Below are 15,956 nucleotides of genomic sequence, written 5' to 3'. Positions count from 1 at the left end.
TTGTTTATTCTTTCAAAGAACAAGCTCTTTGATTCATTTATTTTTGGAGGGTTTTCTTTGTCTCAATTGCATTAATTTCTGCTGGGATCTTTATCATCTCCTCCCTTCTTTGGGCTTTAGGCCTGACTTGTTCTTCTTTTTCTAAAAGTTTAAGATGTAGCATTAGGCTACTTATTTGTTCTCTTTCTGTTTTCCTTATATGTGAGTTCACCGCTATAATTATCCCTCTGAGGACTGCTTTGATTTTATCCCACAGATTCCGGTGAGTTGTATTTACATTTTCCTTTGTTTGTAGGTATTTTTTAATTTCTTCTTTAATTTCTTCTGTGACCCATTGGTTGTTCAGGAGGCTGTTGTTTAATTTCCAAGTGTTTATAGAGATTTTGGAGTTCCTTGTGTCCTTAATTTCCAATTTCATTGCACTGTGGTCAGATAATATGCATGGGATAATTTCAGTTCTTTTACATTTTGGAAGGTATGCTCTATGGGCTAAGATGTGGTGTATTTTAGAGAAACTCCCATGTGCAGCTGAAAAAAATGTGTATTCTGATGTTGTCGGGTGGAATACTCTGTAGACATCTACTAAGTCCATTTGTTCACAGCTTTGGTTCAGATCTGTTATTTCCTTGCTGATTTTTTGTCCAGTTGATCTATCTCTTTGTGTCAATGGGGTATTGAGTTCCCCTGTTACAATAGTATTATTAATTATATGGGTTTTCATGACTGCTAAGATTTGTCTTATATAATTTGGAGCTCCAATATTTGGTGCATACATGTTTATGATTGTTATCTCATCCTCTTGCAGTTTTCCCCTGACTAGTATGTAGTGACCTTCTTTATCTCTTTTGATTGTTGTTGGTTTGAAGTTTACATTGTCTGCAAACAGAATAGCTACACCTCCTTTTTTCTGAGTTCCTGTTGCATGGAGGATTGTTTTCCAACCTTTGACTTTTAGTCTGTGGATTTCCTTTTCAGTGAAATGGTGTTTCCTGTATACAGCATGGTGTTGCATTTTTTTTTTAAATCCACTTTGCCAGTCTGTTTCTTTTGACTGGAGAATTGAGGACATTTACATTTATCATTATAACCGATATGTTTTGATTTATCATTGTCATGTTATTTACTCGCGTTGGTGTCCTACTTTTTCTACCTGTTTATTTGCTTGCTCTTCTTGACGTTTCATTCCTGCTGTTGTTCTTGAAATTGTGGTCAGATTTTTCTCTGTCTAGAATATCTTTTAGTACTTTTTGTAAAGCTGGCTTGGCACTCATGAAGTTCTTCAATCGTTCTTTGTCATGAAAATATTTTTTTCTCCATTGTATTTGAGGGATAGTTTGGCAGGGTACATCATCTTGGTTGGAAGCTCTTCTGTTTCAGCACCTGCAATACTTCACTCCAAGCTCTTCTCGATTGGATGGTTTGTGTTGAGAAGTCTACTGTGATTCTGATGGGCTTTCCTTTATAGGTAATCTGTTTCTTTTCTCTAGCAGCTTTTAATCTGTTCTTTTGATGGAGATCTGGAAACCTGACTACTATTTGTCTGGGTGTAGTTTTATTTTGGTTATGGTTGTTTGGAGTTCTATATTTGTCATTTACCTGTATATCAGATTCTGTTTCCATGCTTGGGAAATTTTCTGCTATTATTTCTGCAAATAATCTTTTTATGTCAGTTGTGTTGCTTCCTGCTGTTTCATATACTCCTATAAGCCATACATTATTACTCTTTGCCTCATCTTGCAGCTGTTGAATTTACTTTTCCTGGATCCTTGTTGATTTTACGAGATTCTTTTATGGTCACTAGCTGCCATGCTGTTTTCAAGGTCTGAGATTCTATCTCCAGCTTCATTCAAGCGGGTTTCATAGCTTTCAATGGCAGCTTTGTTTTCCTGGAAGTCTCTTTGAATCTGGTTCAGGCTTTTTAAGTCCTTTCTATATTTTTCATTGAACACTTCTGACCCTTTCCTTTGTTGTTCTGTTTCCTTATATGTTTCTTCTTTAGACTTTTTGAGCAATCCCTTCATTATTATTGTCATTTCACTTTTTGCCTGAGATATGATTTCTGATGTCATCTCTTCTATGGCCTTATGCAGTTGTTTCTTTACTTGCATTGCAATCATTTCAGCTATTTCAGGCATGTGTTTACCAAGTTCTCCTATGTTGTTGTCTCCTGGAGTTGTTCTGATTGGGGTAGAGTTCAGGGATTGTGTTTTTGTTTTTTGTTTTGTCATGTTTGCTACTGGATGCAGAAAGTTCAGTTTCCTTCTTCAGTAGCTGCACAGCCTAGGCCACTAGTGTTCTTAGTTTTCCTGTTGGTCAGGTTTGCCCCTGAGTGACCTCTGAGTAGTGCTATTTAGTCTCAGGTTTTCCAGCAGTTGTTGATTTGTATCTGGTTATCCCCATTCTCAGACACGGGCATTGGTGTCAGCTGATGGCACATCATCTGATCCAGTGTCCCCTTGCAGTTCAGGGCATGTGCACGGCCCAGACTCTAGTTGCACTGGTGTGACAATCCTGGTCCAGTGGACCTATGTGCCCAGGCAGTTCAGGTTATAGGCAAAATCCAGACACAAACTACAGGATTGACAGTTTGTGAACCACTTGATTCTGTGTCTTCTGTCAGTTCAGGACACATACAGGAATGAGATGCAGGCCAAATGGGTAGCAGTCACAGACTGCCCATGCCTTTGACCCACTAATGGGTCCTGGTGAAAGTAAAGTATGGACTCAAACCGCGGGACCAGCAGCTCCCAAAGCACTCGCTCACTGGGTGCAGGGCATGCAGGCACTGGGAGAGGCTACACACCCGGCCTCAGCCAGAGAACTCCCTGGGCTTCTGAGTGAGGACCTCCTCTCTGCTGCAGTTGCAGGGAGGGCAGAGACTCAGTCTGTAATAGCGGTAGGGTCCTGGGTCGCCTGCTCTGCCCTCAGGAAGTAGATGGGAAATACTTAGTTCTGTCTGTTAGTTTCAGCTGGGAACCATGGCAGTGTGAGCAAAGCACGGACTTGAACTACGGGATCAGCAGCTCTTGGAACACTTGCTCACATGGCACGTGGGAGCAGGGAGAGGCTACACGCCCCACCTTTAGCCAGAGAAGTCCCTGGGGCTTCTGAGTGAGGACCTCCTCTCTGCTGTGGGTGCAGGGAGGGGAGAAACTCAGTCTGTAATGGCGACAGAGTCCTGGGTCACCTGCTCTGCCCTCAGGAAGTAGATGGGAAATACCTGGCTCCCTCCATGAGTTTCAGCTGGGAACCATGGTGGTGTGAATAAAGCATGGACTCGAACCACAGGACCAGCAGCTCCCAGAGCACTTGCTCACTTGGTGCAGGGTGCACAGGTGCTGGGAGAGGCTACATACCTTGCCCCCAGCCAGAGAAGTCCCTGGGGCTTCTGAGTGAGGACCTCCTCTCTGCCACAGGTGCAGGGAGGGCAGAGACTCAGTCTGTAATAGTGGTGGGGTTCTGGGTCACCGGCTCTGCCTTCAGGAAGTAGATGGGTAATACCTGGCTCTCTCCACGAGTTTCAGCTGGGAACCATGGCAGTGTGAGCAAAGCATGGACTTGAACCATGGGACGAGCAGCTCCTGGAACACTCGCTGACTTGGCGCATGGGTGCAGGGCTCACAGCAGAATTTTACAAAAAATTCACATGAGATTTTCTTTTTGGTACCAGGAATCGAACTTAGGACCTTGCACTTGCCAGGCAGATGCTTATGCCACTGAGCTTTATCCCCGGCATGTCAGAGAAGATTTAATACCAACACTCCTCAAACTCTTCAATGAAATTGAAAAGAAAGCAATTCTCCCTAACTCATTTCTCGAGCCAAGTATTATACTGATACCAAAACCAGAGAAAGACCCAACCAAGAAAGAGAACTACAGACCAATCTCCCTAATGAATATAGATGCAAAGATACTTAATAAAATACTAACAAATAGGATGCAACAAATCATCAAGAAAATCATACACCAGGACCAAGTTGGATTCATTCCAGGAATGCAGGATTTGTTCAGTATTTGCAAATCAATTAATGTTATACACGTATCAATAGAGCCAAAGACAGAAACTACATCATCATCTCAATAGACACAGAAAAAGCTTTGGAAAAAGTCCAAAATGCATTCATGATAAAAACCCTACAGAAATAGGAATAGATGGTCTTTACCTCAACCTGATCAAAGCCATCAATGACAAACCAACAGCAAACATCATACTAAATGGACAAAAACTGAAAGCTTTCACTTTAAAATCAGGAACAAGACAAGGATGTCCACTGTCACCACTCATATTCAACATAGTTGTAGAAGCATTAGCCAGAGCAATTAGACAAGAGAGAGAAATAAAAGGAATAAGGATAGGAAAGGAAGAAGTAAAGCTATCACTATTTGCAGATGACATGATACTTTATATGGAAGACCCCAAAAACTCCACAAGAAGACTCCTTGAATTAATCAACAAATTCAGCAGTGTAGCTGGATACAAGTCAACACCCAAAAATCAATAGCATTCCTATACACAAACAATAAACAGATTGAGAGAGAAATTAAGGAAACCATACCTTTCACAATAGCATCCAAGAAATTGAAAAATTTAGGAATCAATCTAACAAAAGAAGCAAAAGACCTATTTAATGAAAATGACAGTACTCCAAAAAAAGGGATCAAAGAGGATTTCAATAAATGGAAAAACATTCCTTGCTCATGGATAGGAAGAACCAAAATCATGAAAATGGCCATACTACCAAAATTGTTGTACAGATTCAATGTAATTCCCATTAAACCACCATTAGTTTACCTCACAGAGCTAGAAAAAAATTCCTTAAATTCATCTGGAACCAGAAGAGACCCAGATAACAATGATAAGTCAGGTGGAAACACAATCTCTGACCTGAGATTATTCTATAAAGCTACTGTCATAAAATCAACCTGGTACTGGCTAAAAAACAAATCTGAGGATGAATGGAACAGACTGGAAGAAACAGCCACAACCACAAATACACTCAGCCACCTAATCTTTGATAAAGGGGCCAAACAAACTCACTGGAAGAATGATAGCCTCTTTAATAAATGGTGCTGGAAACATTGGCTTGCCACCTGCCTAAGACTGAAAATAAACCCAAGCCTATCACCATGCACCAAACTCATGTCAAAATGGATCACAGATCTCAATATTAAAACAGAAACACTAAATCTATTGGAAGAGAAAGTAGATAAAATTCTTGAAGACATAGGGGTAAGCAGAGAGTTCATGAACAAAAACCAAATTGCACGTGAAACACTTGAAAGAATCAACAACTGGGATCTCATCCTACTGAAAAGTTTCTGCACATCTAAAGAAATCACCAGCAGAGTAAAAAGAAAACCCACAAATTGGGAAAAAATTTTAGCTGACTGTCCCTGAGACAAAGGGCTTCTATCTAGAACATATAAAGAATTAAAAAACATCAGCCACCCCAAATTCAAAGACCCAATCCAAAAATGGGCAGCTGAGATGAATACTCACTTCTCAGATAAAGAAATATAAATGGAAAGTAAATACATGCGAAAATGTTCAACATCATTAGTTATTTGAGAAATGCAAATTAAAACAACACTGAGATCATCTCACCCCAGCAAGAATGGCTATCATTAAGAAATTGACCAATAACAAATGCTGGCGAGGCTGTGGAGAGATAGGAACTCTTCTCCACTGCTGGTGTTTATGCAGACTGGTGAAACCACTGTGGAAATCAGATTGGAGATTCTTCAGCAAACTAGGTCTAGACGTCCCATTCAACCCAGCTATTCCCCTCCTGGGTATTGTCCCAGATGATCTGAAAATGTCGTATCACAGCAATATATGTGCACCCATGTTCATAGTAGCACAGTTTGTAATTGCTAAACTGTGGAAGCAACCCAAATGTCCATCCACTGAGGAATGGACAAAAAAATTGTGGTAATTTTATATAATGGAATATTATCAGCTATAAGGAAGATAAATTAGAGGATTTTATAGGTAAATGGTCACTACTGGAGACCATACTCATAAGTGAAATAAAACAGACCTCCATGTGTAAACAATGTATTGTCTCACTAGTGTAAGAACCTGAAAGAGTGAATAAAAACTAGGAGGTATGATTGACATTGTGAAATGTAAGGAAAATGCTCAAAAGTAAAGAGCAACTGGGATGAGAGAAAAGAGAAAATACAGAAGGGGAAATTATGTATGTATGTATATACAGGATAGCTATCATATTTGTACTATTGACTTTTATCACTTTACTGAAAGGAACAGTTAGTGATTACTTATTTGATCAATGTTGCATGTCTCTATTTGTTTTCCTGAGAAACCACTTCAAAGATTTCAATATGTAATACAACAATCATGATTAATTTCCTACCACTTTGTCTGTAACTCTGTATTGCTTGTAGTATTCTTATGCTATTTTGTTAAGTGGATGTGTGTTTGTTAATATGTTTTCCTTCTTTTATTTTTAAAATAAATTTAAAAAATAAGTACTGAAATCCTGAGTTATCAGCCCTCTTTTCCCCTTTTCTGCTTCTCCTGTTGCTGCTGCTCCCTTCCCCAGGATCTTTAATGAACATATCTACTGGGTGTACACTTTGCAATTCTGTCCTCATCACACACAAAATCTAGGTTATAACTGGCCCACTCAACTGTAACAAATGCCTGAAAATTAAAAACTGAATATTATATTTTTGTTTTAACAATAAAAATAGTTTTATCTCACAGATGCTGAAAGGGTTCAGCAACTTCAGGATCTTTAGAACCACAGGTATAGAACAACATATGCATACTCACCCAACTATGCACTGTTTAATAGTGCAACATGGCTCTTGGTCCTCATGGGCACTGTTGGTAATACCGTGCCGAACTCTGAAAACTTTTGTAACCATGCATTGTAATCTGAAAGTACACTCCTGACTACTACTAGATAGTTTATTATGCAAGAACATATTGCATCAGAGCTATCTAACAGAATGGTTCTACAATTTTATTTGCCTTTTTCTCCTCCTTAACTACTTCCTCCACTCTCCCTGGGGCCCCTCAGTGGTCTTAGTTCTTGTAGGTCTCATCATTACATTGTAAGTGCTGTTTTCTGCGAGGCCCAAGGAAGTGTGGGCCACAGCCAGTGACTTTCCATACCATCTAATTTGAAATATAGTTTTATTAAATTCCCCATCCTCAGAGTTTTCTATCTCCTCCTGTAGCCTAAAAACATGGAGACTTATGCAAATTTCTTAGTGAGGCTGTGAGTTGAAGATGATGGGTCCACTCTCATTTCCTAGTATCTCCCCTCCTCAACCCAGGGAAACCTGGGGCAGCCTTATTCTTGGCACACAACCGATGGTGCCTGCCCCTGATGTTGGTTCAAGCCCATCTTCATATAGGTCCATTCCACTCCTGCCGAGCACTTTGGGGCTGATGCTTCCCCCAAGACCACAACTGTGACTTTATCATGTTAGTATGTAGGCTTCCTCCCCCAAGTCTTAGGTTATGTGGGCTTCCATGCTGACTGGAGCAATCCTGGAGCTCATTTGTTTCTTCTCTTTCTCTTCCATACTTGAAAAATCCCCTGGGTCCCTTTCTGGGCCATGTACAAGTCATCAGAAACTTGGTCTTCTGCTTCATAGATCTTCTATGCCACTGTCCTGTTAACCTTTCCCAAACAGACTTCAAAACTCAAAATAAAGTACAGATTATGAGTTGTCTCTAATCTTGGATCTCTCCAAGCTTTGCAGGTCATATAATCATGTCACTCCTCCCTCCAGGGCTTATTTTAGATTTAATTCTAACAGAGCACAATATAAGGACTTCCTCAACTGCAAAGTCTTCTCCCTATCAGGCTTAAAATTTTTTACTGGTGTGGTGCCAGTGCATATGAAGTGGCTGTTCTATTCATACTTGCTTTGGAAATCTTTCCAGTCTAAAGCCAGAGACCTTAGTATCTAAAAAAGCTAAAATTTTGAAAAAGCTAAGATTGCTTTTCTGTTTCCATCTCTACTTTGCTTCTACCAACTCCCCACTGAGCAAATGTAAGAGCCATGTCTCTGATGGTCTGAGATAAGGAGGGAGTAAACATTGGCTACTATATTAATATCTGCCTCAAATTTATTTACCAAATTATTAATTATTTACCAAAGTTTGCTTTACCTAATTATTTACCAAAGTTTGCTTTCTTTTCCAATTTCCTTTCTTCTTTTTTGGTAAAAGTTAAACATTTAGCTGATGATTATTCATGAACTGCACAAGCTAATTTTATAAAGGATCGTTTGTACAATAATTTAGGGTAGAGGTCACTATACGATTCTGCTCCCTGGCAATCACAGGGATAAGTTTCATGCTGAAATAGGATCCAGTGCTGAATGGAGACCATTAGGCTGGGCTTTCTTCCTTGTTCTTTTAAGAAAACTTGCTCTACCTAAGGTTTTAAGCCATCTTGTCTGGTCTCCCCACAGTCCTCCCCAGTTTCCTTTTCCTGGTCCCCTTGCAATCACCACAAGTCAGCTACTTTCTCTAAGATTTTTTCAAAGGGCCTCTTATGTGCACATCCTCCTAGCTTTTCACACTGAGGATTACTTCAAAGGCTCAGCAGTCCTGGGAAGGCCAGAATGACAATAAAAGAAATCCCAGCAGGGGGAGAGGTTGCTTTGGCAGCTGTTTGATTGTTCTGTAGATGGGGAGGTGACTGCTCCAAACCTTGGCAGTGCCCTAGCCCTCACAGCTCATTACAGGCATTTTCTCCTGGTCTAGTTTCTTTCCTGTCCCTCCAGAGGCTCTGTGTCCCTACTACAAGCAGGCTTATGTAAATTTCTGGAGGCCTCAGCTGCTCCTGCTTCCAGTGATCCCATTATCTTTTGCCCACACAAGGCTCTCCTAATCTTGCTTTGAGTCACAGCGCACGTGCTTTGGATGGCAGAGAGAAGTGCTGCTTAGTTATGTGACTTCTTTCAAAGTTATTGGACAGAGGATGAGTGGGCAAACGAACAACCAGCCTATCAAAGGACCTGCCCAAACAGGGTGCTCAGGAAACACTTCACTGCTCCAAGCAAGATCCTAAAACCCTACGTAGAGGCTGTTTTCAGCAAGAGCTGCAAATTTAAGAAAAATATAAAAATCAAACTTATATGAATCAAGCCCATTACTGACTGAATTCACCCTACAAATCACCAGATTTGCAGTCTGGCTTACTGGCCTAAACTGGAATTTTTGATTTTGATTTGTGGTTCTGCGGACTGAACCCAGGGAGCACCAAGGTTTATCCCATTCCAAGCCTAGTTTAGTTTATGATTGCATCTTGTTAATGTGCCCAAGCTGGCCTTGACTCACAGTCATCCTGCCTCAGCCTCCCAAGCAGCTGGAATTGCAGGCACCATGATGCCAAGCCTGAACTAGGAATTCTTGATCCTATTTAGTCATTATAATCTCCTCCTGCTGTATTTGTTTATTGAAAATGCATGTTAAAAAGTGTGAATCACAAAGCCCCAAATCTGTCCATGCAGCCCCCAGGATAAGTGGGTGCATAGACATCCATGGAGTGTCTGTCCTTCAATTGAACCTGGAAGTCTAAGTTAAATACCAAGTCCTCTGGATGAAATAGGACCCACAAATTCTTATTTTCCTGTAGACTAAGCAGGAACCTACTGACTACATACTCTTTTGCTGCTACCACTGTCAAGGAATCAGGGGATTGGAGGTGAAAATGCTGGACACTCATTCATTCTCTTACTTCCCTCTAGAGCCTGTGTATCCCTTCCAGGAGAATCTTAGGCTTTCCTTCAAGGACTACTGCCCTTCCCTTCCCCACTGAATCACTTACTCACATCATGAAATGGAGAGCAGCTGGACAAACACCAAGTGCCCAAGTTAAAACAATAAAACACTTTCTGGGGCCTTAAGCTTCCTGATATGAGGGATTGTTTCCTAAAACAAAGCAATCCCACAGAGCCTCTGCCACCTGCTAAAAACATTTCCTGCCTGTGTGACATAATTTTTTTATAAAAAGAAAATTTTTTATTTAGTTTTTTTCTTTTTTAAAGAGAATAAAAAGTAATTTAAAAAATCAGAAATGATACAGAATTCCACTAAACAAGATGCTAGGAATTCAACAATGCTTGTTATGTTGCATATTGTTGTCTTCAAATTAGTTGTTCAGATTACCAGATATAAGCATTCAAATTAGTTGTTCAGATTACCAGATATAAGCATGCAAATCAAAAAATTAAACAGAAAAAAATGTAAGCATTAACAGTTCTTTTCAATAAACCAATAGAAATCAGCAGTACAATTATCCCAGCTATCCTTGTACATACATATATTTTTTCCCCTTCTTTCTTTCTTTTCTCCTTTCCCTCATCCCAGTTGTTCCTTTCCTCTGAGCAATTTCTTTTCCTTTCATAATATCTTTTGTACCTTTCAGGTTTTATCTACTCTTTCAGGTTTTTACACTAGGAAGACAATACAACGTTTATACACATGGGTCTGATTTATTTCACTTATGAGTATCATCTTGAGTGGCAACCATTTACCTATAAAAGCCTCAAGTTTATCTTTTTTTATAGCTGAGTAATACTCTATTGTATAAAAATACATCTTTTTTATCCATTCCTCAATTGATGGGCATTTAAGTTGTTTCCAAGATTTAGCCATGACAAATTGCATTGCTATAAACATGGGTGCACATGTATCACTGTGGTACGATGTTTTCAGTTATTCTGGAAAAATACCCAGAAGGGGAATATCTGGGTTATGTGTGATCTCTAATCGTAGTTTTTTGAGGAATCTCCACACTGATTTCTACATGGCTGTACCAGTCTACACTCCCACCAATAGTGGAGAAGAGTTTCTTTTTCCCCCACGGCCCCTCCAGCATTTGTTATTGGTTGATTTCTTGATGATAGCCATTCCTTCTGGGATGAGATGGAATCTCAGTGTTGTTTTATTTTACATTTCTTAAATGACCAATGATGTTGAACATTTTTTTCATATATTTATTTGCCATTTGTATTTCTTCATCTGAGAAGTGTGTATTCATCCCAGATGCCCATTTTTGGATTGGGTGTTTGAGTTGAAGGGGCTGAGTTTTTCAGTTCTTTGTATGTTCTAGATAGAAGTTCTTTGTCTGAGGGACAGTTGGCATCAGTTGCCCAGGTGGGTGACCAGAGCATCTGGTCTCACTCTTTTCCCAAAATGCCTTTATTTTTTCCATGCATCCTTCCTGCAAACTTGTTTCCCTATTGGATCAATATTAACTAAGTGGCTATACTTGGAATCCTATAGGTTGATGGTAGTTTGACCCAGATTCTACCTACATTGTGACTTTTCTATATAAATTATTCCTGGAAAAGGGCCTTGGTGGCCACCCCCACTTGGGATCCTTCCTGGAAACCCAGGAGCTATTCTTCTCCCCTTATTTCCAATAAAACTCTCCTATTTCTTCCTTTGGTTTGTGACTTCATTCCTTGATGTTGTGGGACCAAGAACTCAGCATATTTGATGTCTAACAGATTGGGAGTTATATTTTTCATACACTGAAATTACCATATAAAGCTCAAAGAAATAAGATTTTGGTACAGCCCCATTGGACAGGGTATTTGAACTTTGTCTTAGCTGCTTCCCTTGTTGCTGAGACACAATGGCTGACACCCACAAGGGAAAGGAGAAAAGGTTTACTTTAGCTCACAGTTTGTAGAGGTTTCAGTCTGTATTCAGCTGGTTCCAAGGCAGGGCTTCATGGCAAAAGAGCATCACAGAGGAGAAACAGTTCATGATGTGGCAGGCAGAAAAAAGGCAGTGAATCTTCCTTCTTTCCTATTTTATCCCATTCAGTCTACACGTTTATTACTTGCTACCAAACACACCCACCCAATGTGTGGGTTTTTGGTCTTCAATAAATCCATCTAGCCACACCTAGAGCTATGCTAAACCAATCCCTGGACTAATCCAGGTCATGATCAAGCCACTTCCAAACGCCCCACCTCTGAGAACATGAGGCCCTGGGGGAACATCTAGATATAAACCATAACATCCTTCTCAGAGCAACCTTTGAATAAAAATATTCACTCACTGTGGCCTTGGGAAGATGAGTGCAATTATCCACCAAGTGTCATTTCCATTAGTGTGGTGTGACCAGAGCTGAACTAATGGTTCAACAAGAAGACACTTAGTCCTGCAGCCCACGTCTTCTTGCCCTACCTCTGCCAGTGCTTTTAGATCTCCATCAAAATTTTAGCTGAAAATTCTAGAGTGCTGTTATGGAATTAGTTTCAGGGAGTGCCAACATGTTAGCTTGCTGTCTTGGTTATTTTTCTCTAGTTGCTGAGACAAAATACCCAACGCCCAAAATGAAGGAAGGAAAGGTTTATTTAGCTTACAGTTTGTGGAGGTTTCAGTCCATACTTGGCTGGCTCCGAGGCAGAAGGTAGCAAAGCAACAAGAGCAAAGGGGGGAATGGCAGCCGAACAGCAAACAGCCAGAGCAAAAGGAAGGAATGGCGGCAAGCAGCTTCTTTCCCTCCCTTACATTGTAAACAGGCTACCCCCACCTAAGGGGCCTGTAGCTCTCACATAATCTTTGCCCTCCTCTTCCACAGGCTCAGGATGTATACAAAGTAAGCACCCTGGCTTCCTGCTAAGTCACTTAGCCAAACCTCTAGACTTCCCAAGTTGGCATAATGTATCAACCATAGCACTTGCCAAGGAGCTCACACATCTGTCTGAAAACCTGGGCCTCAAGAGTTTATCATCATGAAGATTTGAGTGGTTCTTACTGTGAAGAAAGCGTGGTTCATTTGGAAAGTTTTCAAAACTAGGTGTGTCCTGGTTCTAGGGCTGCTTCTTGGGAAGTGGGTGGTAGTGGGGAAATCTCAAAGCAAATGTATATGTTAGTGATAAGAGAAGAAGCAAGATGTCTGTGCCATCACTTAGCCACATTTCATGGAACACTGAGTCTGAAGTTACAAAACTTCCAAGTTCTGCTACCCTCGGTACCATCTGATTCTGTCAAAGGGCCACTTGGTATGATCTGGAGAATCTTTGGGCCCCATACCTGAAGCTCCCATCAGCAGGAATTTTAGGGAGGATGATAGGTGTAGCTGAAAAGAAGGTGTAGAAGAAAAGGGCCTGAGGCATAAAACTATTTTCTGCGATAGGGGACAGGGGTGAGGCACTCTGTACAAAGCCTAAGTGTGATGATTTCCTTTGTACTGAATTGCTATGATCTGAATGCTTTGGCTCTCATTCATATGTTGAAGTTTAATCACTAGTGCAATAGTATTAAGGGGTCTATAGGTGGCAATTGGGTCATAAAGGCAGAGTACCCATGAGTGGGATTAGTGCCCTTACAAAAAAGTCTTGAAGGAGTTTGTTCTGTCTCTTCCACCAGATATGGATATAGATGGTGCCATCTATAACCCTGAATCTGCTGGCATCTTAATCTTGGAATTTTCTGAGTTCAGAACTATGAGCAAATTTTTCTTGTGCATCAATTAGCTAGTCTAAGATCTTGTTGATAGAACAGCCTTAATGGATTAAAACAGCAGTTACTTGCTTGAGACCTCCGATCTAAAATATATTTGAAACAGCCTACTGAATCTATGTTGTTTGGACAAATTCAGGCCAGAATCTGTGAACTCTGTTTCATGTCATGTGCCATTCTGCTGCCCAACATCTAGCTCTGCAATTGAAATTCACTGCATGTGTACCCGTGTTGTCTATTACATTAGCCTTATCTCCCAGGGCAGGATAAACTCCTCCCTCAAAGCCCAGGTTCAAAGGAGAGCTCCAGGCACAATGAGCACAGTGAAGGATAGAACCATAGGATCACAACAAACATAGCCTTGCACTGTTCTGCATCCTCACAATTAATCCAGTTTTCTCCACCCTCCTACCCTTCTTGAAGTATGAAAACCCTACTGGACTTTTCATTCAAATGAAAAGTAAATTAGGTTTATTACAGTTGGTCTTTGTTTAAGTAAAATAGAAGACAGTTTGCTAAGTTTAAAATGAAATTTTTGGAGTTCTACCTTGAACATTTTTTAAAACAAAGGAATGGCTGAGTGTAGTGGGACACACATGTAACCCCAGCACTTGGAAGGCAGAAGCAGGAGGATTACCACAAGTTGGAGGCCAGTCTGGGCTACGTAATGAATTCAAGGCCAGGTTGAACTACATAGCAAAACCTGTTTCAAAAATTTAAACAAACAAAAGCTTATTTTTTTAATTTTTAAAAAATAAAATGAGGTTGTATTCATATCTATATACTTGTTATGTGTTTGCTTAGTTCTCAACTAGTGTCTCTAGTTGCAAGGATGTTCTTAAGCAGCAAATAAATATAAAAAAAATTATTTGGCTGGTCTGCTTCTTTTCTGCAGAAGAAAAATCAGAGGGAATAATAGCCTGCAGGAAGTCACCATTAAATAATTTTTAAAGGAGAAGGAAACAGCTCAGATTGCTACATAAAAGGCTTTTACATTAATAAGCATTATTAGATATTGGAGAGATGTTATGACTATGTCTAGATGTCCCCTGAAACCTCATGTGGTCATATGTGGGGCTTTTTCAGAGGTGACTGGATCTAAGTGTGACGCACTGGGATCAAGGTGTGTGATGACTAAATCAGTCCACTGATTGGTTTGGCATAATTCTGGATGTGGATAATGGGCAGGCCACCCTGGGTCTGAGGGCTACCTGCCCTAAAGACATATAGGCTGGGATAGAATATAAGGGACAGAACTAGGGCTGCTGTCCTCACTGGATGCTTATAATTTGCTACTTTGCTGTTCTGCTGCTGTCTGCCTGCCATGAACTGTTTCTCCTCTGCCATGTCCCTCTGCCACATCACCCTGCCTTGGAACCAGCTGATTATGGACTGAGACTGCTATAAACTCTGAACCAAAATAAACCTTTCCTCTCATCTCAGCAATGAGAAAAGTAACTAAGACAAAATGTTATATGAGAGGATATGGAATTTTTTCTAAGGTTTAAAAAGCCTGTTAGTCACTAAATAGTTTAGCATTGGTTCTAACTGGAGGAAGGCAGGGAGGGACAGGGAACATCTTCCCCTCTATTTTTAGTTGAAGGGAAAAAAATTGTAATAATGGTTCCTCTAGCTTTAATTTAGTTTTTAATTTTATATGCTTTTAAAAATAAGTACAGACTAATTCTACTAGGAAATCTTTCTTAGGAAGGCATTATTTATGAGGAAAACCAGTATGGACTAGTACAAAAATAAATTTTTAAATGTATATCTAATTTATGTATAATCATTACATTGAGATCAAATTTTAAAAACCAATCCAATTAAAGAAAAATTGGGCGAGACATTACAAAAGAAATCACAGTTTTTATTAAGACATAATCAACAAAAATTATATATGTTTAGGGCTCAGTGTGATAACTTTGATACTCATATACATTGTGAAGTGATTAAACCAAGGTAATTAATATATATCATTTCACTGCTGAGCCCATATTAAGATCTACTCTTAGTAACTTGCAAAAATGCATAAGTTATGGCCTCCGCGAGCCCCACGCACCCTGCGCAGCGAGAGCCAGTGTTCCAGGAGCGGCTAGACACCTGGGCTCGCGTCTGTGCTCTCCCACACCGCCACGGTTCCCAGCTGAAACGCGTGGAGAGAGCCAGGTATTTCCCAGCTACTCCCTGAGGGCAGCGCATGCATCAGGACCCCACTGCCCAAGCCCCAGGAACTTCTCTGGCTGTGGGCGGGCGAACAAACCCTCAGCCCCACGTGCCCTGCGCAGAAAGAGCCAGTGTTCCAGGAGCAGCTGGACTCCTGGGCTCGAGTCTGTGCTCGCCCACACTGCCAGAGGTCCCAGCTGAAATGCGCGGAGAGAGCCAGGTATTTCCCAGCTACTCCCTGAGGGCAGAGCGCGGGCGTCAGGACCCCACCACCATTACAGATGGAGTCCTGGCCTCCCTGCTCCCGCGGCAGAGAGGC

Source organism: Chinchilla lanigera, unplaced genomic scaffold, assembly GCF_000276665.1.
Source record: "Chinchilla lanigera isolate Chin_1 unplaced genomic scaffold, ChiLan1.0 scaffold00004, whole genome shotgun sequence".
Lineage (NCBI taxonomy): Eukaryota > Metazoa > Chordata > Mammalia > Rodentia > Chinchillidae > Chinchilla > Chinchilla lanigera.
The sequence above is the reverse complement of the archived record's forward strand: the minus strand, read 5'-3'. Positions refer to the sequence as shown.